At 31.7% G+C, this 27173-nt stretch overlaps 1 protein-coding gene across 2 annotated transcripts in view; it reads right to left on the bottom strand.

The window, feature by feature from the left end:
- The window catches only part of LOC134714837 (G-protein coupled receptor dmsr-1-like), a 41767-nt gene extending 14942 nt beyond the window's left edge, over window positions 1-26825 (bottom strand). For both annotated transcript variants that reach the window (XM_063576468.1, XM_063576466.1), the window contains exons 1-2: window positions 26762-26825; window positions 10253-10333 (exon numbers count right to left, since the gene is read on the bottom strand). The gene's annotated coding sequence lies outside the window, so the exon portion shown is untranslated. The remainder of the gene's footprint in view (window positions 1-10252; window positions 10334-26761) is intronic.
- Window positions 26826-27173: the final 348 nt, after the last annotated feature.

The raw sequence follows: 27173 nt of genomic DNA, 5'->3' as shown, positions 1-27173 counted from the left end.
CAAAAATTATGCAGCTCAAACTTAATAGTATATGTTAAATAATAGACAACAGCACCGAGTATAATGTAAATAACTGAACACATATATATGACCGCATGTGCAGGACTGGTCATACTTAAGATACTTTTTAAAAAGCAAAGGATAATCAAAACTGTAACCGTCAGAAACAACACAAACATAGAAAAATAAATTAACACAAATATAACGCTGAATCTAAAGCAAATGCAACACCTTTAAAACAAACAAGAGTAAACACCGTTACTTCGAAGGGGAAAGTAGTTCATTTTTTACCATTACATGTATAGGAACCTGTCATTATGGTCACAGCATGAAAGGAAACGGTGATAAGTCAAAGTTGGCATCTAAGAAAAGATGACAGGACCACGTCTACAAGTGGAAAATATTCGTGGTCCTTTGTGACAGATATTCCATAACTGTCATCCTTATATACGTTATAATAATGATACAACAGGTATTCCAGGATTGTCAACGTAATAATGATGGTACAGCTTTCGAGGATATTGTTTTAACTTGCTCACTATGAATCTTTGGTTCGATACTTTTTTTTCAGCATCGAACTCTATCAAGAAAATGTAAAGAAACAAAACCCATGAAATGCCATTTTTTTCTGTATACTCAATAACGAGGCGCTCCTTAAAATTTGCATTTTTTTCGGGTACTAGTAATTAATACTGATAGGCCAGCTGAAGGACGCCTCCGGGTGCGGGAATTTCTCGCTACATTGAAGACCTGTTGGTGACCTTCTGCTGTTGTATTTTTTTATTTTGGTCGGGTTGTTGTCTCTTTGACACATTCCCCATTTCCATTCTCAATTTTATTAGAGAAATGTCATTGTCGATTTCTAGTTTAGTGTAGGAAGTTCGAGCAAAATTGTCACAGAAATTGTAGTTAATTTATAACAGGACATTTTGTATATAAAGGCTTGTTCTGTTTAAAGATAATGCTTCATTAATTATTTAAGATAACTCTTTTATGAGGAAAAAAAGTCGGTAAGATATTTCATGTAGTGCATCGATACCGACATGACCTAAACATACCATATAATTAAACATTTCATTATTCAATAAAGAAATAATTAGGAAAATTGGGTTTAAACTCTGTAAGACAAAGGGTTTTGTTTATCTTTATAGGCTCCATTTTGTCATAAAGCTTCTATATATATCTTTGACCACAATTTCATGTTTTTGGGCGTTCTTAGATAAGTTTAACTTAGAAAAGAGCATAAAACGCAACACATTTAAAAATTTAATTTCAATGTTCATATAAAAAAAAACTGAAAGAAGCCACTGGTTTAAATGATAAATTTGTAGTGTGCTGTAAGTAACATAATGGTGGGGTGTATAAGTACTGACGCACGTCAAATGGATATTACCAAAAATAGTATTAACAGTAAAAGTCATAATTTTTAACTATAAAAAAACACACTTTGAAACGTGATGAAGATGATAAAACAGTTGGTACCTAGAAATTTACTTCACAACTTGTATAAAGCGTTTATAGGCCTACAGTGTTGACAAAATTACTGATAACTGCTTCAAATCTTCTTCAAAGAGAGTATATAGAAGGTGTTATAAATCAAACAAAAAATCAGTTGAGACACATGCATTGTGTTGTTTTTGGTCTTACTTCTTTCTACGAATTGCATTTTTCCAACATGAATATAGTTTAAAAGATCAATTCGTATCATATAGTGTGCCTCACAATGCATTCTTAATATAAAGGCAAAGATGCAGTTACATGGGAATTGTCATTTTTTCCGTGAAATACTACTTTTCGTGACGTCAAAAAGTAAAATCACAAAAATACTCAACTTAGAGGAAAATCAATTCGGAAAGTCCATAATGACATGGCAAAATTAAAATAACAAAACGCATCAAAAACGAATGGACAAGAACTGTCATATGTCTTGACTTGGAACAGACATTTTCAAATGTAAAAAATGGTGGATTAAACCTGGTTCTATAGCGCTAACCCTCTTACTTTGATGACAGTCTCATCAAATTCCGTTTTATTTACAATGATGCGTTAACTAAACAGACACAATAAATAAAATAGTCAAAATATGGGAACAATGTGACATATTGGGGGAAAGATGTATTTTTCGAGTGATTTTTAAAAAGTTCATCAAAAGAGACCAAGACCTACGTTAATAAATATCTCATAAAAACTTCACAAATAATAAACAATCGTCTTACACTTAATATTATTTTCTTTGACTTTATGAATAAAACTTTTACAGTTTAATCATTTATTTAGTAATGTCCATCTGACGTGGCTCGGTATTTATGCATCCCGTTGTTGGGCTGTGGTGAATTTTTGTATTTTGTCTTTCGGTTTTGCTATTGAGCTGTGTTTGTATGCTTTTTTCCGTGTCCTTGTTGACATGATTGATTGTTTGGTTTTTTTTTATATAGATTATGGCACAATGTTGACTGCTGACGAATTCTCTCGCTGTGTTGTAGACCCATTCATTACTTTGGGCTGTTTTCTGCTCTTTGGTTTTCCCTTCGACACATTCTAACTCCATTCATAATTTTATTTGATTTAGAGTTGGCGTATTGAATAGTCAACTGGCTACTGGTAAATGATAAGTTGCTTTATAAATGTATTATTTTGTGTTGTTGAATTTTTATTTTTTAATAGGAAAAGCATTATTTTAGTAGGCTATCGTGCCACTCTGTTGGTGTTTTACATATGAAGGTTAGGTGTTTTGAATAAAGTAAGACTTCACATAAGTTTCAATCATCACACATCATTAAATTCTACGTTTAAAAACCAAAAAGTTATAAAAACAAAATAATCTTTTCTGTGGTTCACTTACTAGCTTATTATTCATATCTATCAAGAGTAGTAAATAACTTATATTGCTTTATTGATTGACAGGCTCTTGTAGATATATCTGAGTGAGCGATTAAAGACTTTTCATGGACGACTTGACAATCACAAGATATTTTTTAGTTGATTTGCAAAAGTCTTTTTTCTTAGAGTGTAAGCGTGATGACGGAAAATTGAATTATTCGGTCAAATTAAATTACTATCTTAGGACAACACTCTCGTTGGATGTAAATCTGTAAGTTTACCAATATACCGTTAATAATTGAATCAGACAAAAAGTGATGGGAAAACTTTAATAGATGACCTAGCTGCCTGTCTTTTATCATAGTTTACAGTTACATATCGTGACAAGAAAGGATAAAGGTTTCGTTTTAAAAATGATGAAGGTATTAAGAGGGAAACAAAAAACGCTAAAACGCAAAAGTTAAATAAAAAAAACACCGGACTCGTTCATGTTCATTCTTTGTATTTTTGATGTTGGGATGTACAAGTACCCGGCCACGTCCACTTTGTCTTTTGGTTTATGAAATTTGCCGTTAGGTTTCTCGTTTGAATTGTTTTACATTTGTCATTTCGGGGCAATTTAAAGCTGACTATGCGGTATGTTCGTTGTTCATTGTTGAAAGCCGTTAGATGACCCGTTTTGTTCATTTTTGTGTCATTTGATCTCTTGTGAAGAGTTGTCTCATTTACAATCACACCACAGCTTATTTTTTAAGTAAAGAATATTATTTTTGTGCTTTCAGTAAATTGTTATAGTCCTATCTATTTCAAACTCTTATTTCTTGTTATTTGGACTACACCTTTTTATCATCTTATTGTATACACAACAAATCAGTAATGGGCACTTTCTGTATTCACCTAGTTTATTATTTTAATATATTTGGTTTGAATTTTACTAGATATTACTCGATTTTAAATTGAACAATACTAAACAGTCTGAACATGCACTCGACAAGTTATTAACCATTTTAAAGAGTAAGAACCATACTCGACCGAAGTCTGAACGATACTAGAACAAGTTTGAACCATACTCGAACAAGCCTGAACCATAATAGACCAAGCCTTAATAATGCTATACCTATTCATAATCTATTTCTCTGATAGCAGTAACATTTAATTGCTGTACTTCCATTAGACATTAAAGAAAAAAGATAATAAACATAATAATTACTGTTATGAAACGTTCTCTTTGATTCCTTCTAATTGTTTACCCTTGTTGCGTGGGACATTTATACATTCTATATACTATCCTTGTCGCATTGTCTTATCTTTCATTGAAATTAGATACCTGACGGGTATTTCAAATTCCCATACTGTTAAGATCAAATTGATATAACTTGCATGCATAATTAATTTAAATTCTTTCAGAGCGTGAAGAAACGTTACAATCAAACAAAGTAATGTGGCAAATAGTTGTGATTTTCTGTTATTTAAGTGTTATGTTGATTAAAGCATGACATTAATTGTATTTATATGCAAGATCACGAATGTTTCTACAGTTACATCAACATCTTGGCTAATTTTTTTTATTTTTCGTTATATATATTTATTCTTGCTTTAACTGTATACGATGATGTTATGGCGTTACATTTGACACTTTATATTTATGAATAAAATATACATTTACACAAAACTTGATGTAACAATATATCAAAACAATGAGAAAATGAGCATGGAAAAAATCATCTAAGATAAACAAGATGTTCGATATTATATGCATTGGACTAGCACCAAAGGATAGAACAATATTTACAATTGTCGGCTGCTGGCGATAACATAACGGTTTACCTAATCTAATGGTATATTTGATGATTTGTTTAAAATAAAAAGTCTACATCAGGAATTCATGTTTAATTAAGGAATGACTGTAATATTTTTTCTGTCTATGAAGAAATAAAATAAAAAATGTGGTGCTCACTGAATAACGCGCGTAGCGGGTTATTTAACAGTGTGCACCAATTTTTTTATGTTATTTCGAATAGACAGAAAAATTATTACAGTCATTTCTTATAATATAATAGTAAATTCCATTTCAAACCGTAGAAAACCATGAAAAAACGATGATGACGTCAAGGTCACATGACTGAATTATGTCTATGGGCTGATAACAAAATAACGTCTGCCAATCAGAAGACGCGTTACATCCAAAATTAAATTATTGTGCAATTATAAAAGTTCTAACACGACTATACTGCACATACTATTACAATTAGTAGTTCTATGTCCCCGTTCAAAACATTTAAAATTGAAATCAACTGTTAAAACTGAGACAATAATTTATGCAGAATGTTGATGAACATTTTGTTACTTGCTTCACTGATTGAAAGTGTGTTTTTGTGTTTATATATTATGACTGTTTTAATTTCAAGGTATTGAAGAAGGGCGATTCATGTAAGAACTTAACAGTATAGAAAATAGCAATGCGATTATGATTTAAATTAAATTGAGAATGGAAATCGGTCTAAAGTTTGAACCTTGTTATTATAAATTATGTTAATAAAAAAAGTAAATGTCCTCAAATTAAGACTGCTTTATAAAGCATAAACACAAATATAGACATGTTCAAAAGTTATGAAGTTGAATATATTCAATACCTTATACCTAAAAAGGCAGAAAATTTCAGAATCAAATCAATTACATACCGTTAAAATCAAATGAAGTGTGTAATGAAAAAGATTGTTTAGGAAAAAAAACACAAGCAAAGAAACAGTCCTGTTATTGCTAATATGCATATCAAGGTGACATTGAGGATTTAACAATGTAGCAAAAACAATCACAACCCCTGTAATGTCAAGATGGTTGTAATCCCCAATTTAGGGTTCCGGTTACTTTTTGCCTCTAGTTTTTATATGACGAAATACTACTGAGCATTCAGACGTTGTAACAAAAGACGAATACAGAGAAATACCTCAAGAGAATAGCTTAATTTTGGTTGTGTGATATAAAAACTATCAATTATGATGAACATGCAGCTATTCAACCTTAATCAAGACGTTTGGGTTGCTGTTGTATGGCAGTATATCTAAACTTTTCAAGTTTTGTTAACAGTTAATTTATTATATGATAACTCAAGTCAACACAGAAGTGCTGGCTACTGGGCTGGGAACAACCTCGTGGAAATAAATGTACACCAGCAGTGGCATCGACCCAGTGGTTGTAAATAAACTCATCATAGATACCAGGAAAAAAAAATTATTTACGCCAGGCGCGCGTTTCGTTTACAAAAGACTTATCGGTGACGCTCGTTTATTAGTAATTAGGAAGCCCTCATTGCAGAACCCCGTTTAGTGTATTGCTGCTTCAAGAATAACATTGATGATTTAATACTAAAACTGAAAAAAGAACATTTAGCAAGGAAAATGAATTAAAATTTGCAATAATTTACATTCATCCGTTGCTACCTTTTCTAACCCAACGTTTGAAAAATAAATGGATAAGGGTGTGGATTCAAACCTAGTCATAGAAGGCTCATAATTACATATTTGAACAAATAAGCAACTCGTTTAATCTCTATCTGTCAATATTTAAGATCCGAAATGCAATGTCACCATTTAGGAAAAAACACAAAGTTTTCAACTTTTTACTTAAGTTGAAAAGTAATGAAGGCACAACTGGCGAAAACTTGTCTCATCAAACATACCATACTTCACTATTTGAATATAACAACTACAATAAGAAGAAGACAACGCTTATAGAACTTAGACAATATAGTTTGTAACTACTGAAATTACACACAGAATTATCTCTTTAATGCTAGTCATATGAACAAAAGGAGAAGTGGTGTGAATAAAGCGTCAAATAAACTGCAATCCTCCAACCGAAATACAATACAATATAAAACTACAGTTTCAATGAAAAGTTAAACTGCAACGGAAAATGAGAATAAATTGGATAGGGACAGAACATTTGACTTGTTTAGGTTAAAATACAGACTCCTCAAAGAGTTGTTACAAATGATATTAATGTGCACAGTGCGTGACACTATTTCTACATAAGGCATGAGATTTAACTTCCCCATTCTGGCCGGAAGTGCCTGCGTACTTGTACATCCCGCTCAGCCAAACCGACGATATAGAAAACGAAAGATTGAGCACCAACAACAAAAACCACTTAAATCGAGGTGAAATCGTGTGCACCGGAAGGAAAAGTCTGATTCACAAACAGACTCTTATTAAAGTTGATACACTTGATATTACGTTTACAAAGCGTCGCACTCACTTCACGAGGCATTGGATTTAACTTCCCAGTTCTGGCCCGAAGTAGTTGTCTACTTGCAAATCCCGAACAACCAAACATACAACATCGAATACTAAAGATTGAGCAACAAAAACACACAATAACATGTGGTCCGGAAGAGAACAGATTTTGATCCGGTGAAAAGCCTGATTCTTAATCTTATATTTTCCCTCTATTCTTAGTAGGTAGTTGAATAATAAAAGATGTTTAAGTAGAGTAATTAAGAACACTATCTTCTATTATATCGACAAATATACATCGCAATAATCAAAGGCACGAGCATAACAACAATAAAAGAAAAATGAAATATTAATTATTAATAATGTTTTCATCTATATATCTACAGGTAATTCAGAAAACATCTGTCCAGTTGTGTTTCGTATGTAAATAAGCTATACATATAATAATAATTTATAATTGGTATTTATAAAAGTAGCAAAACAGATCCGCGATAAAGAAATAGAATTTCTGAAAAAGGACTATTTCGGATCTGTAAGATTATGTAACAAAGTATTGGAGTAAATAAAAAAAAATAATAACAAATATTTTTCAAAGGAACACTGTTTATCCGTGACTTTTTAAGAATATAACCATTTAGAATGTGCGTAATTAAAAACAATTCTTTTTTATTTGAGGGGTGGGGGTCCATACATTTTTCACAATTTTACTGTTTGATATCTTGTTCTCTCGATTTCCATAATCAACATAGATTGTTCGGTGTGTTGCAAGTTTACCTTTTCAGAATCTAATGCAATAGGTGTTATATTTCAAACGCATACACTAAAGCTTTGACATTGATTCATATCCTCCTAAACAATTGGAAATCGACAAATCACATTACGTTATTTTCATTATGTTGGTTACGTAATGAAATTGCTGAAAGTCTTTTAGTTTCCGAACTTGCAAATCCTTTGTAAGTAATACAGTATAATATCCGATAACGAATACACTCTGTGTAGATAAACTCATCATAGATACCAGGACTAAATTTTGTATATACGCCAGACGCGTGTTTCGTTTTCAAAAGACTCATCAGTGACGCTCGAATTCAAAGAAATTTAAAAGGGCACTAGAACGGAAGAAACAAATCTTTCTCAGTCCAAGGGCTGAAGTATTCAAAGGAACACTGTTTATCCGCGACTTTTTAAGAATATAAAGAATCGAATTCAAAGAAATTTAAAAGGGCACTAGAACGGAAGAAACAAGTCCAAGGGCTGAAGTTCAAACAAAATGGAACTCCCAAGTTATCAAAAGCTTTTAAACCCATAGATTCCTTTTGTCTTATTTCACCAGCTGCTTCTTTAACTTACGAAAACGTTGAATGGCATTAAGAACTGATATCGTATGAATTGCTGTGGCCACATTGTATTCCTGCTGACCCATTGGTTTAAAAAAAAGATTTAAAATTATAGGAAAAGGAAGTCAAACGCATGCTGAAGAGTCCAATATGCACAACTCGTGTTTCGGCATAAAAGACGGACGAAAGACACCAAAGGGACAGTCAAACTGATAAATCTAAAACAAACTGACAACGCCATGACTAAAAATGAAAAAGACAAACAATAGTACACATGACACCACATAGAAAACTAAAGAATAAACAACACGAACCCACCAATAACTAGGGATGATCTCAGGTGCTCCGGAATATAAACATTCATCTGTTAGTCCTAAGACCTGAGTCCCAAAGTTTTGAGAGAAGACAGATACATAAAGTAATACATACGAAGTGATTTTAAAAAAAAGTTCATTTATTTTACTTCTGTACAGATAAAACGAAACATGAAACCAATAGATATTAAAGCGAGCAACAATTTAACACAAATTATGGAAAAGAGAAAACCTTGTAAATGGAATCCCCATATTACAAATGAAAAAAGATCATATAATGTCACTCAAAGCTGAACGTTTAAAAGCTATCATATTTCAATCAGACACTTGCATTATGAATATTGTTTTTCTACATTTGCATCAAAATTTCATCAAGTTGCACAATTAGAAGTAGATTAGTGGTTTAATTGTTAATATAAAATAGCAAAATTGAGTAATAAAAAGATAATCAGTGTCTCTATATAATGCACTGCATTAGCGCATCTAACACTTACATTTGTATTACATATCTCTTAGCGAACAACCGTTTGATTTCATTGGGGATATAAAGGGGGATTCATTTTATCATTAAAATGTCATGACACAGACCCACAGTAGATACAATCCTAAAAAAAAAATCCAAAAGGTGGTTTAATTTAACAACAAAAGTACATTGTGAGCTACAATAAATAAGAAAAATGGTACAACAACAACAGAAAACAACTGAGAAATTCAAGTTGGTTAAGGGAAGAAGAGGTGTACTAGAACCATACAAATGACTTCAGCCTTCATTACAATGTAGATCTAGAATACTTTGAGTGCTGAAGGGCAGAAGAAAAAAAACAGTATTTGTATTTTGTTCCATAATTTACATCACTGTCCATTTTTCTTTAGAATGCTCAATAAAGCTAACATTAGAGGAGATGATTCGTCTTACATATTACCCAAATTATTATTTGGATGAAAGAAATAATACATGAACACATTGTTAGAATTATGATGGTTGGTAAACTTTTTCATAAGCCACCACAAATTCAAACTGTATAGGTAAATTCTCGGATTTTAATGCATAATTTATGTTTCAAGAATGGTTGAATTCAAACTTTTGTTTTCTTGTAAGGGTAAACAAATTTTTAATAATACTTTTATAACACTGTTTTTGTTTTCAAAAAATATTTATTAAACAAATATACTGTTAAAATCTAAACATTTCGAGAAATCTTGTTTAAGACTTTGTTTGACAAGAGCCTCTGGTGTATGATTTTAGTTCCAATTGTTAACGTTTAAAATGTAGAACTCGTACTAAAATGTATGGTACATATTCTTGTCGAAGAACAGAACAAAATAAAGCGACCAGGACAAGAAATGCTTGGAAAATGTATGAAGCATTATTTGTAAGATGAACTAATATTAGTTTTCTCCAGAGAAAAAAAAGATGATTGAGTTAGCGTGATCAAGAATAATAAAACATGCCATGAAACATCACAAGAGTTCTCACAGTCATTTCAAACTAGCACAATGTCTTTTACAAATTAAAAACTAAGAATAAATGAGCAAAGTTATTTACCTTTATTTGTTGACAATGATCAGTGTGGTATCATATCGATATAGGTGCTCCTGAAATTGGACCTCAGATGCGTCCGACGTTCTGTAACAAATAATTTAAGTTGGAATTATAAAGGAGATTGACAGCGTGAATTACTTCATAGGAAACACCCAATCAGAAACCAGCAGCCAATTATCAACATAATGAACAAGCATGGTATGTGAAGAATACAATTATATTTCGTATCAATAATTCTCTGACAGGAATCGATCAGCGAAACTGTCAACACTTGTAGAAAATATAAACCCTAAATTACATATAATATGTAATATTGACGATTCTTACAGTTATCATTGTCACAAACCTTCTATTCAGAAGCAACGGTAATCCTATGTAATAATTGCTATATTATAATTGATCCAAGTTAATCAGATTGTCAATATTTAAGAAGTCCTGATTTGACTTGTAGAGTCATTTGGTCATCATTTAACTTGTTATTGCTAAATGTTATTAGCTTGATGAATTATTACTGAGCAACACAAGTCGTTGGTCGGTCACGAGTTACTACGCTGCATATGTCTTTGTCTTCTTTAATTGTTTGAAAATGATGTAATTGTTTCCTTAGATTTACGGAGTAGAATCGTCTACAGGCACTATACTGTCATAGAACATCTTAAACTCTGTGGAAAATATCAAAATATCGATGGATATCAGTGAACGTTTAGTATTGTATCAAAACTATCATTGTATATATATGTGTGTGTGTAGGCTTTCGACGTAATTTCCATCACGCTGTTTTAGTTTTGGCGAATCAAAACGTAGATTTATTTTTGGTGTTCATTGACGGAAGCGGGCAAACGTAGGTGAACTTTAAACAATTAACACAATAAAGCCATTGTCCACCCGAAGGAAACGGGGAAACTGTAAACGTGTACTAGTATTGATATTTTAATGAGAAAATGCTTATTGAAAGCTATAATATATTAATTCGGTGTTGTTAATTCTATTAATCGTTATTTGATATCTTTGTTTGTTTCTTTTCGAGAAAAAAATGCATTCTAAATTTCTTTTATACTTTTTAAAGGAACGTTAAAATATCAACAATTAAAGTGTTTATTTTTGTTCTCATAATTTAACTATCTATAACTTGTTATACTTAAAGTAACTGCTGACACTCACCATCCCCAACCTTTTTGTACTTAAGTGGAATAGATGTAACTATTTATAACTTGTTATTCTAATTATAACTATTGACGCCCACCATCCCCAACCTTTTTGTTCTTAAGTGGAATAGAAATAACTATCTATAAATTGTTATTCCGGATGTAACTATGGACACTTACCATCCCCCAACCTTTTTGTACTTAAGTGGAATAGTTATAACTATCTATAACTTGTTAACCTAAAGAAACTGCGGACGCCACCCCGCCCTTAACCTTTTTGTACTTAAGTGGAATAGAAATAACTATCTATAAATTGTTATTCCGAAAGTAGCTGCGGACGCTCACCATCATTTATACATGCTTTGCTTTTAAAGTTTTGTCGGTCAGCGTGTATTTGTGGGTGTAAATACAGTATAACGCTTCAAATAGTAATAAGATTGGTTAAAGTGTCAATGAGACAACTCTCCATCCAAGTCACAATGTGTAAAAGTAAGCAATTATATCAGGTCAAAGTCAAATGCTATTTATGTTATTTTCATTTATTATATACATGTATGTATCGTCAAACATCAATCCCTCTTTTTTTATCAATCTCAGACACATTTTTTTCCAACTTTAAACTAAAGAATAGAAAAAAGGCGACACCTCAAGGTTACAGAGTGCATTTACACATATCAAGGTAAATACTCCTAGGAGATACATACAACGGCGATTATCGTTCTTGTTTGACATTTTTTTTAAATTATTATTTAGGACCGATGAGGTGTCTGTTATATTTTGAAATGTGGGCGCTTATGTAGACTGGTTCTCTGTCCTTTATCTCATGATTTGGCTCTGCCACCAAGAGGGACACAGATACCCGTTTGTTTCAAGGGAGATAACTAGCGTAGGCTCAAAATGTCAACCTAAATTTAATACATGTATATTGTTATGACACTTGGTTAATCGAAGATCGTCTACTGATGTCTTTAATTTTCTACATCATTCATTGTAATAATCAGTTGTGGTTTTATTGAAGACTCGACATCTTCATGTAAAAGGATATTAGTGTAAGTCATGAAGGTATTTACCTCACGGAAGTGGTGCCTTATTGGTGTTGTAAACAGTTTGATCATTCCTTTGAAGACCAGTATTAAAGTGTTGTTTTTACGTAATTTACTTACATCACAGCTCTTGAGACGTAACTGTACCGATATAAAAGGTATATGCAGTGTTTTTATTTTAATGATGGTACGAATGATTTATCAAGAGTCCTAATTTGATGGATAAGTATATCCCTATATGTCTATATACTTTCTTATTTGCCCGGAACAAATTCATTAAAGTATAAATTATTGTGTAAGACGATTTCTGGAGGTTTATTGAACCTGTACATCTAAAGAACACATGTTCAAAATGACAATCATTATTTTGATTGTCAGAATATATTATATGAAATAAGCTTATCATAGGTACCAGGGACAAAATTGTAATCCAGACGCGCGTTTCTTCTACAAAAGACTCGAGAGTTAAACGACCAATGATATTCTACTTCTACAAAATGACACATTACCGATCTTGAACTTACTGTCTCAACGTAACTGAACCCCATCATAGACTTAAAGACAAACATTAAAACTACTTCATCCATTACTGGTTTAAAGGGGCATATACTATGAGATACTTTAAATGATATATTAATATAAAATTTGTGTTCCATCGATGAAAAACGACTTTGTTAACCTACTCTATGAATTCAAACAGACCTAGAAAAAATCAATTGCACGTGTTTGATATTTTGTTTTATCATATGTTTAGAAGTAAATACAGTAGTTTTGCATATTTGATAAATAGCCTGCTGTTTAATCAATATCGCGCGACTTTGATGTGCACCCTTTATCGCATACCCTTTATCACACCCCTACTGTTTGACGTCACAAACGTCAAGTTTTCATATTTTTTGGCACACTAAATGCAACTATAAAAAATACAAAACACATAAATAAATACAATGATAAACAAAATATTTTTAAAACAACAGCACGCAAATTGTAAGGTAACCCAGGTGCTTCGGATTAGTAATTGAGCAATTATTTTAAGGCCTTTGAAACAAGACAAAAGTAAAACTGAAGGTAACCCAGTGCTATGGATCAGAAAACAGTTCATTTAATAAAATACTCTTCTGTTGAAATAAATGATAAAGCGTATTATACATGGCAAAATCCAAATCACATGCTGTATCACCCTCGACCAATGTCATCCCTCGGGCCTAAAGGCCCTTGGGCTGATATTAATGTCTCGGGATGATACGATATATGATACAGATTTTGCCATATATTATTCTCTATATATCTATATATCTATAAATAATTTTATATCGGGTAATATGACTTTCGATGGTCTTCGGATGTCACCTAACCTCGATGTGTTTGTTGGATGGTGTCTAGACCAAAGTACATACGACATGCTGATACATATTATTGAGGCCATGCATAATAAACTGCTCCTTTAAGAATTGTTTGCTCAATTTAAGTAGTTGGTCTTCGCTGCAAAATGGTTACCTAGATAAAATGGGGAATATATTAGAGAGACAACAACCCGACCAAAAAGCAGAAAACAACCGAAGGCCATCAATGGGTCTTCAACGCAGCGCGAAATTCCTGCACCCTTAAGTAAAATTGTGTACCAGTTCAGTGAAAGTGGAAGTCGCACTAAACTCCAACAAGATAGATGTTGAGATATAATACATTTTAATAAATTCAAACAAAAATATGTTTCTAAAAAAAATTGTGCTGTATCAGAAAGATGATTGTGATTAATCATGCTCTTTATAAGATTCGATAATAATTTATTTTTTTCGTACAATTTTTATCTTATTCTTTGTTTTTTAGACCTTTGATACGGGCAAGTGATCACTGCTGCAAACACTCATTTATTATTCTGTTGAAAATTACAACATACGTTACATTTCCAATGTTCCTTACTATAGATAAAGTGTTTCCTTTTATTTAGAACATTACAAAAATAAGTGCTGAACTAATTGTTTATGTGTTCTCATCCTTAATGTACATGAAATACCTTCACTGGGGAAATGGCCACTAGTACAGCTGATATTATAAACATATAAGTATGTGTTCTGTAAAACAACAGGAAAATACAACTTTATGCAAAATATTGCTTGTTTTATTTGTTAATTGTCGCAGAAAATGAAGACCAGGAGTCAATTTCTTGACAGATTCTGAACTTTGAAAAAATATTGGCTGAATGTTCAGCATCAATATTCCATGTATTTTAGACGTTACTGAATTTAATAACGATGTAGACTGTTACATAATTGTACAAGAACAATTTGTCAGGAATTACAGTCGTGAAGACAAGAAAAGATGAAATGTTCATTTAATTATGTCGTATTTGTTTCCGTAATGTAAATAATTAAAAAGACAAGAGAAAAATTCTAAATTCCAGTCTTGACATGTAGGTTAAACAAGCACTTTAAACAAATACGCTTCAATTCAAGTACGATTCAGCTATCATTTGTTTTGTTGGCAATCGTCGTTCAGTCTTTGTAGTGCAAATATGGCAATTTCGTTTAACGTCTAGAGGTTACATATTTAATCTATACTAGAACACACCCGTGATCTCACGGGTCCGTGACTGAATTAAAGTATATAACTATGCGCAAGCCTTATTTTAGTTTTAGTATTGTCATCTGATAAAGTCATGCCGATTATAAGATACACTTTTTAATCTACACCTTTGTACTATATTAGTTATATATAAAGTTGAATTCTGTGATTCGTCGTTTTTACGTGATGACGGCTGACAAATTGGACCTCGTAATTTTAGTATTATAGATTAACAGTAGAGTCAAGGTCAAAAGAAATACAGAAGGGATAAAATGATGATATAGGCAGCTCTAATTTGTCTGTTTGTATGTATGTGCTTTCGCCGTTACATATTTGAAACTAATGTAAATGTATGACTTCTAACAGAAAAAAACTCTTTTTGACCGATCCCGGTTTGGTGGTGTTACATCTTTCAAAATATATCCAAATGGTCGTTGCAAAGCTTTCCCCTCAAGTCGGTAGTAGGGTCCGTCTCGACCTTGTAGTTTTTGTTATGCTGCATGATAAAAGCCTCCCTGTGACTTTAAGACGATAAACAGCAATATAAGCTCTGTTCCTTTGCTTTTTATGTGTTGGGTTTTTTTTTGGCTGTGCATGTGTTATGATTTTGTGTCACACCCCATATCCTTGTTTTTCTTCTATACGGAATGATTTAATTTGGAAACACTGCATGTATATAGTGTCAATTCTTGTTTGCATTTGGATAATTGTAAGTCTTCTGTGGTATACGGCAAATTACATTTGAAAATAAATGATATTGTAAGATTCAATGAGTAGGAGTTGTGTCAAACACCGGTCACTTGATAAAAGACAACATACATGATAATCCCCAATAGATTAAAAAGCTCGTTGGAAAAAGAATGACTGACACCAATTAGTCCACTGTACATTATAGATGATATCGGCATTAGGAAGATATAATTACGCTGGTTAAGTGTATTAAAGTTCAAGGAATACTGTTGATCTCATGCCTTGTGTATGCATTTCAGCCAGGTTGGACGAATTCCAAAACCATCTTTTAATATTGTGATAGCGGTTTAGTAGGTGTTTTGATTTTGGCGTGGAAGTATACATTTACATTTCCGACATGTTTCGTGCCAAGTACAAAACATTTTACATTTCCGACGTGTTTTGTATCAAGAACAAAATCATTTTACATTTCCGACAATGTACAAATAATGTTTTCATTCTATAATTGAAGCCCTGTACTTGAACGTTAGTTGTTTAAATTAAAATCATTGCCTCTGATTTTTTCAAAGAAATCGGCATAGTTGAGACAGCTGTGAAACGCGTACATCGAAGAGGACCCCAAAATGAACTGTTATCCCGAAAAAAATAACTATATAACTGCTTCCTCAACATGGAAGCGGGTACAGGAGACTTTATTTATACATAAAAGTATTTGAGTACCTGATATTTGTAGTACAATAGTTAGATGACTTCAGGATAAACAAGTTTTAACCTCCCTTTGGTTTTAGTTTAGATGTAGAGACGGGGGGAAATGGAGAATAAACCCAGTCTACAATATATATTTGGACCATGACTGTACACTTACTCCTACTCAATGAACGTACTGTGTAGTAAATAGGATTCCAGTCTCCAACGCACCATAAAACTTTCAAAAGCAATAAAATTCTACTTTACATAATAATACATCATCTGAAGTCGGACTGTCAATCATTCGAGGATTTAATTCCTTATTGTTACAATTTGATGTAATTTAAAGTAATTTTGTCTTAACGTCGCTCTGGAAGATAAAGCGTCATTTACGTAGCAGTAAATTCAATTTTACTGGAATTTTCTTTCTCTTAATTCATTTATTCAACTGCAATAAATTCTGAATGAATACAGTTTTTAAGAAGAAGTCATTTATAATCTTTGTTTACACTGATGTTGTCTAAGCTTCTTAGCTCGTATTTTTTTAATTTGGCCATGACAAAAGTCGTCGATAAAGAAACTTTGATATGTGACTTTTTGAAATGACTTTTTGTAAACCTTGAGAATTGATATGTTTCCTGTACAATTTGAAAACAAAACATTAAAATCACTGAGAAATGAATCGGATTTTATAATCGTATCCTCAATTGTAAATTTCCATAAATGTCTTAAAGCTAATACTCTGAGATTTGAAAGACTGTCTAATTTTGAATTCTAAATAATTAAATTGTTTCAGGAGAAATTTCTATGGAGAAATTAACGGAAATAAAGATTTTTCCGGTGTCCTCATAGCAACTGGTGTTGATTAAGACTGTCAAAAGCAGGGCACTTGTACAAGAAGATACAAGGCTACAAATAAAACAGCGAATAACAAAAAAGCGCCATGTATTATTTTGATTTAGACAAGCAGAAGGATCTATAAAATTAAAACTTGCATATAATAATAAAGGCAGAAGGATGTGTTATGATTGAATGAAATGAGTAAACAGCATCTTTCTGTGATGAAAAAAAAATCAAATTAAAAAAAAACAAGACAAAGGCATAAAAAACTAACATGTAGTTATATCCGTTGTTAAAGCACATATAAGCTAAGACGACATAACAGTAGTTGGGAAAAGAAGGCAAAAGAAGTTTAAAAGTTACAAATCGATTTAATTGAAACAAATCAGGGTCACAAACCAAATCTGAAGAAAAACACCATAAAACAAAATTAACGGAACAACTGCTTCAAAAACAAATGCCAACATGCATTAAAACGGACTTTTTGATAACAACTGTCATATTCCTGACTTGGTACAGGACATTGTAATAAATTTAAATTCACAAAACACTAAAAAGAATACGAAACTATGAGCATCATGAGGCCATCTTAAATGCGGGGGTGCGTGAAATCATGTGCTCTATGCCATTATGCTGTTCATGCTTCACTAGCGAAAAGGTGATATTAGAAAAATACCGAACTATGAGAAAACATAAAAACGGACACCTTGCTACACATGATAAGTAAAAAGTCTGTTATGTTATAACCGAGAAAATGATAAGGGGTTGCATTCTTATATAACATGTTATGTTGACACTAATGAAACGCTGTGCCATGGACTGCCCACTGAATGAGTTTCGTTTCTTGTCTTACAATCCCCCTCCTTTTATCTCATTTATACTACTAGAATGGATTGTTAAACGACATTGATTACAGATAATTGTTTCGCACGGGTCGGTTCTTATTCTGGGGTTACTACTTGATTGCTAAAGTCAATGAATAAACGGTGGAGTGTCGTATGTCGAGCTATAAACTGTTCACTCTCACTCGCAACCTTCTTATGTCAGGTTGGTAGTGTGTTTATGTTGACTTATAACAGTTTAATGTGTTTAATGGACAATATATTATACTTAATTTCTTTTGCTATAAAACCAGGTTTAATCCACCATTTTCTACACTTGAAAATGCCTGTACCAAGTCAGGAATATGACAGTTCTTGTCCATTCCTTGTTATTTGATTTTGCCATGTGATTATGGACTTTCCGAATTGATATTCCTCTAAGTTCAGTATTTTTGTGATTTTAATTTTGGCTATAACATTAGATGTCCTTGTTTGATTGAAATTTCTTATATCACAATTTCCGTTTTCAATATTCAAGAATTGAGTGACTTCTTGAAAAATTTTTGAGGGTAAAAAGTAAAATCACAAAAATTACTGAACTCCGATCAAAATTCAAAAAGGAAATACCCTAGTCAAATGACAAAATCAAAAGCTCAAACACATCAAACGAATGAATAACAACTGCCATATTCCGGACTTGATGCAGACATTTTCTCATGTAGAAATAAGTGGATTGAACATGGTTTTATAGCTAGCTAAAACTCTCACTTTTATGACAGTCGCATCAAATTTTATTTTATTGACAACGATACATGAACAAAACAAACAGACATGCAAGATAAAACTTTCAAAAATAGGGGTTCAAAAAAGACAGTGACTTATTTTTTCATAAGTAAAACTTTTAGTCAAAAATTAAATAAATACATGACATGACACTCAAGTATGGTAGTAATACAAAAACAAACGTGTGTCACTCTTTATTAATGATTTCTCTATATATATTTACTTTTATATCGATGGTTAACACTCTTGTATAGTCAAATATAATGGTTAAACAGATTTTCCACACATAATTAATACTTTTTTCAAATTAATCACTTTAATTTCTATTTTTTGTCGTCAGATTTCAATTTACCACCCACTACCTATTTTACATGTCATATTTTTTTTCTTTTTTTGACACAAGTTATTGTCAGCATTTTCATTATAGATTTCTTCATTTATACTTTCCATACTCAACGGAAAATTGGCCTTTATCACGCTCCACTAATTAATAAACAACTATAATGGAGCCAACTTTAAAGTATTCCAATCTTTTGGCTTTGCCCCTTTGCAAATGGCCGGTAATGGACTTCCGGAAAAGAACAATTAACGACAAAAAGTGATTAAACGTCGTGTAATAAATTGATTGCACAACAAAACTTTTGCAAAGAATAATTACTTTTAAGTTAAGGTGCTTCCGATTTATCAATAACGTCAAGGTAAAGACAATGTTGCATTTATAAATTAAAGTATCCATTATTATCATGAGTTTTCATGGTATAAACGAACTTTCATTGATAGCATGGAAGGCTTATTTATTAAAACTCGTTGATGATCATGATTGTTTACCAAACACTTAATTCAATCTTCTTCTTCTCTAGGTAAATTCCTCTGCAACGGAGCACACGTGTCACACGGTAAAATAAAAGCCCTTATTTTAATCTTTAAAAAGGTATCTGTCAATTTTTGTTCTCAAATTAAATATTGAATTTAATATCTTATCTCTGAATTATAACCAATATAGGTACCGAATATTATGTTTATATCATTTATGTTGTTTACAGGATTTAGTTTGGTAAATATTTTTTTTGTATTGATATTTTGACGCCAGCATTTTTTTTGATATCTGTTACAAATATGTCATCAATAATTGACAAGCTTGATGTTTTACTCACAGGTTTATATACTTCAACGTAATAAGAAGCAAATGACGAAAACAGATTAAGTTAAAAAAAAATCTAGTTAATGTGTTGCTTATTCTGTAGTTTTCTATGTTATGTCATGTGTTCTATTGTTTGTCTGTTTGTCTTCTTTCATTTTAGCCAGGTGATGTCAGTTTATTTTCGATTAATGAGTTTGACTGCCCCTCTGGTATCTTTTTTATTCCTGGAATTATCTACAACAGGAATTATCCAACTTCAACCTTTGAAAGCAAAAGATGTGTAAGTGCGTAGAAACTTGAATGCTATATAATCAAAAGGAATCTAAAGACAATTCCAAAATTCGTCTAAGGTGATCCGTTGATAGCCGCTATATAACCTTCTGTCGGCGTGAAGCAAAAATATCAATCAATCAGTCACTCACTTGTTTATTTTAATTGAATTGTAGTCATGTCATGTAAGTTGTCATTTTAATGTTATATTTAACATTTCCATCAAAGCGAGAAGTTTGGCTCGACACAAAACCAGAATCAACGCATCATTTTTTTCTTTAAATGTCTTGTATCAAGTCAGAAAAATGGCAATTTTTATATGATAGTTCGTTTCTGTGTGTGTTACATTTTAGTGTTGTGTTTCTGTTGTGTCGCAGTTCTCTTTCTATATTTGATAACATTTCTAGTTGGTAACCCGGATTTTTTTCCCTCAATCGATTTAGAAATTTCGAACAGAGGTATACTACTGTTGCCTTCATTTATCCATTGACATTTTGGTCTTCAGTATGCAACGTCTCGAATACATTCTGTAATATTGATATCATAATCCGTTTATTTAATTTGTTAATGTGAAGAACTTTCCCTCCATATCTTTTTTTATTATTGTTATTAGTCTTGCTAGTAAATTTATAGTTATACTAGTTGGTATCTGTAATTGAATAAGTTGTATCAAACTGTTTATATTTTCCTTTGGGTAATCAGGTGTTGAAGAAGTTTCGGTTAAACTTGTGACAGACCTTGTCATGTTGTATTGACATTGATCTGATATTAAAACTGTTGTTTCTTGTAATGATGTTATTTTTTTTATTATTTGTTTTTGTATCGTTTGTTTCTCTGATAACTATAAATGTTGCACAGTTAGTTTTGGTACAATTGAACTTACCAAAAGGAGGTATGAAAGGTGACAGAGGGACATTCAAACTCATAGATCGAAAATAAACTGACAACATCATTATACTTTATTTACAACGCCAAAACACTATAGTCATGTAAGGGCAAAATCATGATTGAAGTAACTGAAATAGACCCGATTTGGAAAGTAAACTGTAGATTAAGGTTTCTAACAAAACAAAAATTATCGAAACAAAAACTAGTTTTCTTCAAAACAATCTATTTTCGTAAACTTTAAGGACTTTAGAAAAACATTTCTGCACATCATTCTATTTAAGTAAGTTTACTTATTATTATTATTTTCTGTTGTGGCTTCTTTCAAATACGGCAAAAGATAAAGACAGTCAGTCAAAATCAATTTAAAAAAAAAATAGGGTGGTACTATAAACTTGGTTTGCCTTTTAGAATTTTTTATCTGATTTTATAGAAGAGTGTGACAAGACTTACATATAACCTTCTCTTCACACACGGAAGGAGATTATAACATTAACAAGGCAGTCAGTATATAACTTCTTTTTATTTTTTTCGTCATTGAATAGATAGTTTTTCTTGTGAATATATAGCATCCTTCAAGAAACGTGCCAAGCATTTACTAATAGACATTTACAATAGCTGTCTACATATATGGCTAAAAACGACACCGACATGTACCATATGCGTTGTCGTCTCAAATACAGTAACGATTGAATTAATAGATAACTAGCAGAGTCCTTGAAAAATGTCTGCTGCCTTGTCTTCTATTTACTAAGACGTAACACGTCTCTACGATGTCTGTTAATCACGAATATTTTAATAATATACCCAGTACTTTATACATATTTCTTTTTTAATTCACGACAATTCTAATATGCAACGGTCATTCAACTGTTGTGAAGGACATTTTTTTTCCTTCAGTAGAATCCATAATTTTCAAATATATAAAGACGATTTGTTACTAAATATTTGTGACTAATTTTCAATAGAAACAAACTTTTGTTCACCAACCATCGAATAATAAAAGTTTTAAGAAATTGACGATTGAAAAATATTGAAAGAATAGCATGCATCATAGATGATGACGCCAATAGATTTAACCAATATAAATAACCCATTTTTCTCCTTTTAAACATTTAGAAGAAGGGTGTCAATATTTGTAGTACGAACAGACGCTTGTTCCGCACATTTATATATTTAAACTCATAAAAATATAGATAAACAGTTAATTTAGAGAAAACGAACGTATTAATTATATTTCATTCCAACACAAATAATATTCCAACAACGAGGTAGGTACTCCTCTTGGCTTCTAAGAGAACAGCAGCTTTAGTCCAAATGGTTGTAAAGAAATATACCGGGCTTATAATATTGTTAGCTAGACGTGCGCTAAAGTCTAAAAAATCATTAATTGTGTTCAAATCAAAACAGTAAAAAGGCGTAATATGATACGAAGGTCTTTTAATATTAATCAGAATAGTCTTTTGAATTTCAATTGAACAAGAAATAGGTTTATGGTATTCTTGAATAAGTTTACTCTTGATATCCTTCCTTCATTTCCGCTAAAAATAAAATGCAACAGTAGTTTACCGATGTTCAATTCGCATAAATCCTTTTATACAATACGAATCATGAAAAAAAAATGTTTTCGACACGAATTTGGTGATAACACAAACGGTATGTTTTCTGCACGGTCGGGTTGTTGTCTCTTTGACACATTCCTGATTTATTTTTCGATTTGTCAAACGTCACTGATGAGTCTTTTATAGCCGAAACGCGCGTCTGGCGTAAATACAAATTTTAATCCTGGTATCTATAATGTGTGTATTTACAACCAATGGGTTGATGCCACTGCTGGTGGAGTTTTTATTCCCCGAGGGTATCACCAGCCCAGTAGTCAGAATTATCATTGATAAGTTCACATTCATAAATTAACTGTTTACAAAACCTTTGATTTTCTTGAAATACTAAGGCCTTTCTTCCTCATGAATAGAATAGATATAGGAAGATGTGGTGTGAGTGCCAATGAGACAACTCTCCATCCAAATAACAATTTAAAAAGTAAACCATTATAGGTTAAAGTACGGCCTTCAACACGGAGCCTTGGCTCACATCGAACAACAAGCTATAAAGAGCCCCAAAATTACTAGTGTAAAACCCTTCAAACGGGAAAACCAACGGTCTAATCTATATAAACAAAACGAGAAACGAGAAACACGTATATATTACATAAACAAACGACAACTAATGTACATCAGATTCATGAATAGAATACCTTAATAGCTGTATTTTGCAATTTTTTTAGGAATTTTGGTCCTCATGCTCTTCAACTTAGTACTTTATTTGGCCTTTTTACCTTTTTTGGATTCGAGCGTCATTGATGAGTCTTTTGTAAACAAAAAACGCGTCTGGCGTAAATACAAAATTTAATCCTGGTATCTATAATGAGTTAATTGTATCTTCCGTCGTCGACGAAAATTCTGAATTCCATAAATAACCTGTATAATGATAATTCTCGACACATATTGTGGGATTCATGGTTTATCTGTGGAATGGAGGGATTGTATCAAAGGTAAAATCATTCAGGTATAACATTACAAATTCACATTCAAATTCAAACGAGAATGTAGTTGAAGGCAATGGTTGATATATTTGCTACATATAGTACCGCTTATTGAGGTGTTCAGAGCGATCCCCTTCAATTCACATTGATGCAGATAATTTTTATAAATAACCAGCTGCATTTAATTTAGAATTCTGTGTTCTGGATACAAAATGTATCCAAATCATTTAGAAAACCTCATCTGACCGCCAGCTGGAAAACTAAAATATAGCTGTATTTTCGCCAAATACAGAATTAAAATATAAAGCAACTGATATGTTATTGAAGAATATTCAAGGTCATAATTAAAAGAAATTGTAGACATTTACCGTCCTTATCAATAGACGCAAAACATTTTTAAATGAAACCTTAGGCTGAAATAAAGTTGTTTCATTTCCTGATTTCACAAAGGAAGCTAGAAGCTCGTCATTTAAACAGATAAATAACTAGAAAGCTTTCGTTTCTTTCGAATCGATTTAAATTTAAAATTTAATTTAATTAAAAAAGCTCTGCGAACAAAACAAGAAAATAATTGTCGCGAGTACAAGATGTTTCACTTGAAATATTCATATACTTTCTGATCATATTTCTATTTATAACGATTACTTACATTAATCTTCGTTGTCGTTACCTGATGAAGATATATATAGTCGATTTTGGAAGGTATACAAATAATGTGGCTTGTTTTATTGTATAATCCAAATCATTTTTTATGTTAGTGTATGCAACTACCCACCGACATTAAACAACACTTTTGGAGTTGTTGGGCCTATTCACTTTTAATTCTATTGATTGTTTCTTGAACTTCAGTTGACTTGTCAATAAGGAGAATAAAGACATCATTCTTGACCGGTACATTATTTGAATGCAATTCTATGGCTTCCATTATATTAAAATTCACAAATACGCTTCCAAAATCTTTCGTAAATTCATTGTTACACATGGGTAAAAAAAAATTGAATTTAAAAGCCTTGTTAATTTGTAGATATCTTATACCGTGGTTTTAACAAATTTTCTGAGAAATCTGTAGGACATTACAAATTCATTGTACATTTAAATTCTTGTGTAATCGATACAAGAACATCTTAAGGAAACATGATACCCACAAATTAAAATGAATCAACAGAAACACGAGAGTTCAATCGGAAACGAAGACTTCGGTTATTTTAAATATAACAGCTGATCGATTAAATAGCTTTCAAAAAGGTATTATTGTTTCACTCTTTTCATAATTGAAAGAAAAAAACATTTAACAACCACATATTTGGAAATTTAACATTGAAATACATTAAGAAAATATATATCAGTGTAATATTTGTTTAGGGTTGTAAATCTAAGATATTTTGTTTTAGTAATATTTAGATTCGTATTAGGTATATAAGTGAGTCGATTTGAATTTAGATTTTTCAATGCCTAACCTTTAGAAGTTCGGGCATTTGTACCAAAATAAAGTAACGTAGAAAATGTTTTTTTACAAAATATGCGAGTAGTTCTATAGTGCAGTCTTTGAGTTTAAGGAAAATATTGAAATGAAATCATCCGTACTTGTAAGTTTTTGTTAAACATGTAACAATAACAGATACATCTACGGTTACTTTTAGAATTAACTATAATTTAGTTCTTGTCGATGTTTTACCGTTCCTGTCTTTGATTCACTTGTGAAGGTCAAAGGTCAACAATCGTCCATTTAACTTTCAAAGCCAAAATTTTAAATCTTCACTAATATCCTCTTTTCATACAAGGTATTATTTCAGTGCTTCATGTTTTAATATGTGGAAATTAGGGGCAACATTTCGTTATTTTAAATGAATCTTTTTAAAGTTTGCCATGTACTCCGTAATGATGTTAAGGTTTTTTTAAACTGTAAAAAAACATTCTAGATAACATTATGAATGGGAATGAAAAATTTGTAAAAACAAAAGACAAAAAAGAACAAAAATCAGTCCTATGTCACCAACGGGTCTTAAACACAGCAAGAAAGCCCAGCACCAGAAGGCGGACTTTAACTTGCCCCTAATTAAAAATTATCAGTGAAAATTAAAGTAACACTTAACTCCGAAATATATAAAAGAACTTATATAAAAAAAAAAAACATAGTCTAACAAAGGGCAGAGACTCCTCCCTAAGGGGCAGGCGGAAACATGCAGCGGGGTAAATAGTTGAAAGGTACCAAGCTTATAATTTGATACGCCAGGCGAGCGTTTCGTCTACCATAAGGCTCATATGTGACGCTCAGATCAAAATATTTAGAAAGCCAAACATATATAAAGTTTTGCTAAAAAGGGCTAAGATAATCGATGTCTGTAAAAAGCAATTCCTTAGAATTTTATATTAATTCATACTTTGGCAAACAGTAATTTATAAAAGATGTCCTTATATTCATGCCACAACAATGCGCTCACTACGGGGCTGGTATTACCCTTAGTAATGGCATTGACACAACATCGACCCAGTGGTGTAATTTGATACGTCAGATGCGCGTTTCGTCTTCATAAGACTCATCAGTGACGCTCAGATTAAAATATTTAGAAAGCCAAACAGGTATAAATTTGAAGAGTATCCAGGACCATGAATTCAATGTAGAATAAACAATCACACAGCAATACTCACATTAAAACTAAGTTTAAGAGAAGTTTAAGTCCGATCAGAATAGGTCACAGAAAAACTATGCAAAACGACATTGGTGCATAACATTATCAAAGGGCTTCTAGCAGTTACTGACATACCAGCTCAATTAAACCGATTGAAAGAGTATGTCTTCATCAAACTGTATGTATTATCTTATGATTACATTAATGGTACCAATTTTTTACACAAGATGGGCATTTCGACAATAAAAGTAATTGAGGCCACAATATCAGGATTGGAAGTTTAAAGCTTTTTAAAACGAAGAAGACCTTCTAAAACAAAAAAAGATCTTTAAAAGATATTCAAAAGCTGATAAATTATGGAAGATCACATTCCATAACAAATAAAAGTCGGTCAAATTAATTTATTCAGTGAGCTCATAAATAGAAAAATATGTAATAGACATTTACATAATCGACTTAAATATCGTACTTACCTTTAATGATTTTTGCTTTACAAACAACTGTTCTAGCTTGAAGTTAATATCCTTCCTCTACAATAAAGCAAAATTCGTCTAAATTTAGTGCCGTCTTTGCATGTTTATATGTTATATACTTTACCACTATGTGAGCAAGACAACTCTATTAATTGTAAAGTTAGGTTTTGCAAAGGTAATAATGGACATGTCGAAGATGGAAAATTGACCTATGCCTTGTTTAAAGTACTCATGCAACCAGTCCATTAATAATATTATAACATGCAACAATCTTTGCATTAATCAAAGACTAAGATCAATAATTTTACAAGAGTTTAACAAGTTGTGATGGCATCACAATGTCTCATTTCGTCTGATTATTATTTTATACCAAGCTTGATATGAACATCAGTATTCAATATAGGGTCTTGTC

This window comes from Mytilus trossulus, chromosome 4 (genome assembly GCF_036588685.1).
Source record: "Mytilus trossulus isolate FHL-02 chromosome 4, PNRI_Mtr1.1.1.hap1, whole genome shotgun sequence".
Taxonomy (NCBI): Eukaryota; Metazoa; Mollusca; class Bivalvia; order Mytilida; family Mytilidae; genus Mytilus; species Mytilus trossulus.
Note: the sequence above shows the minus strand (reverse complement) of the source record. Positions and strands in the feature narration are given on the sequence as shown.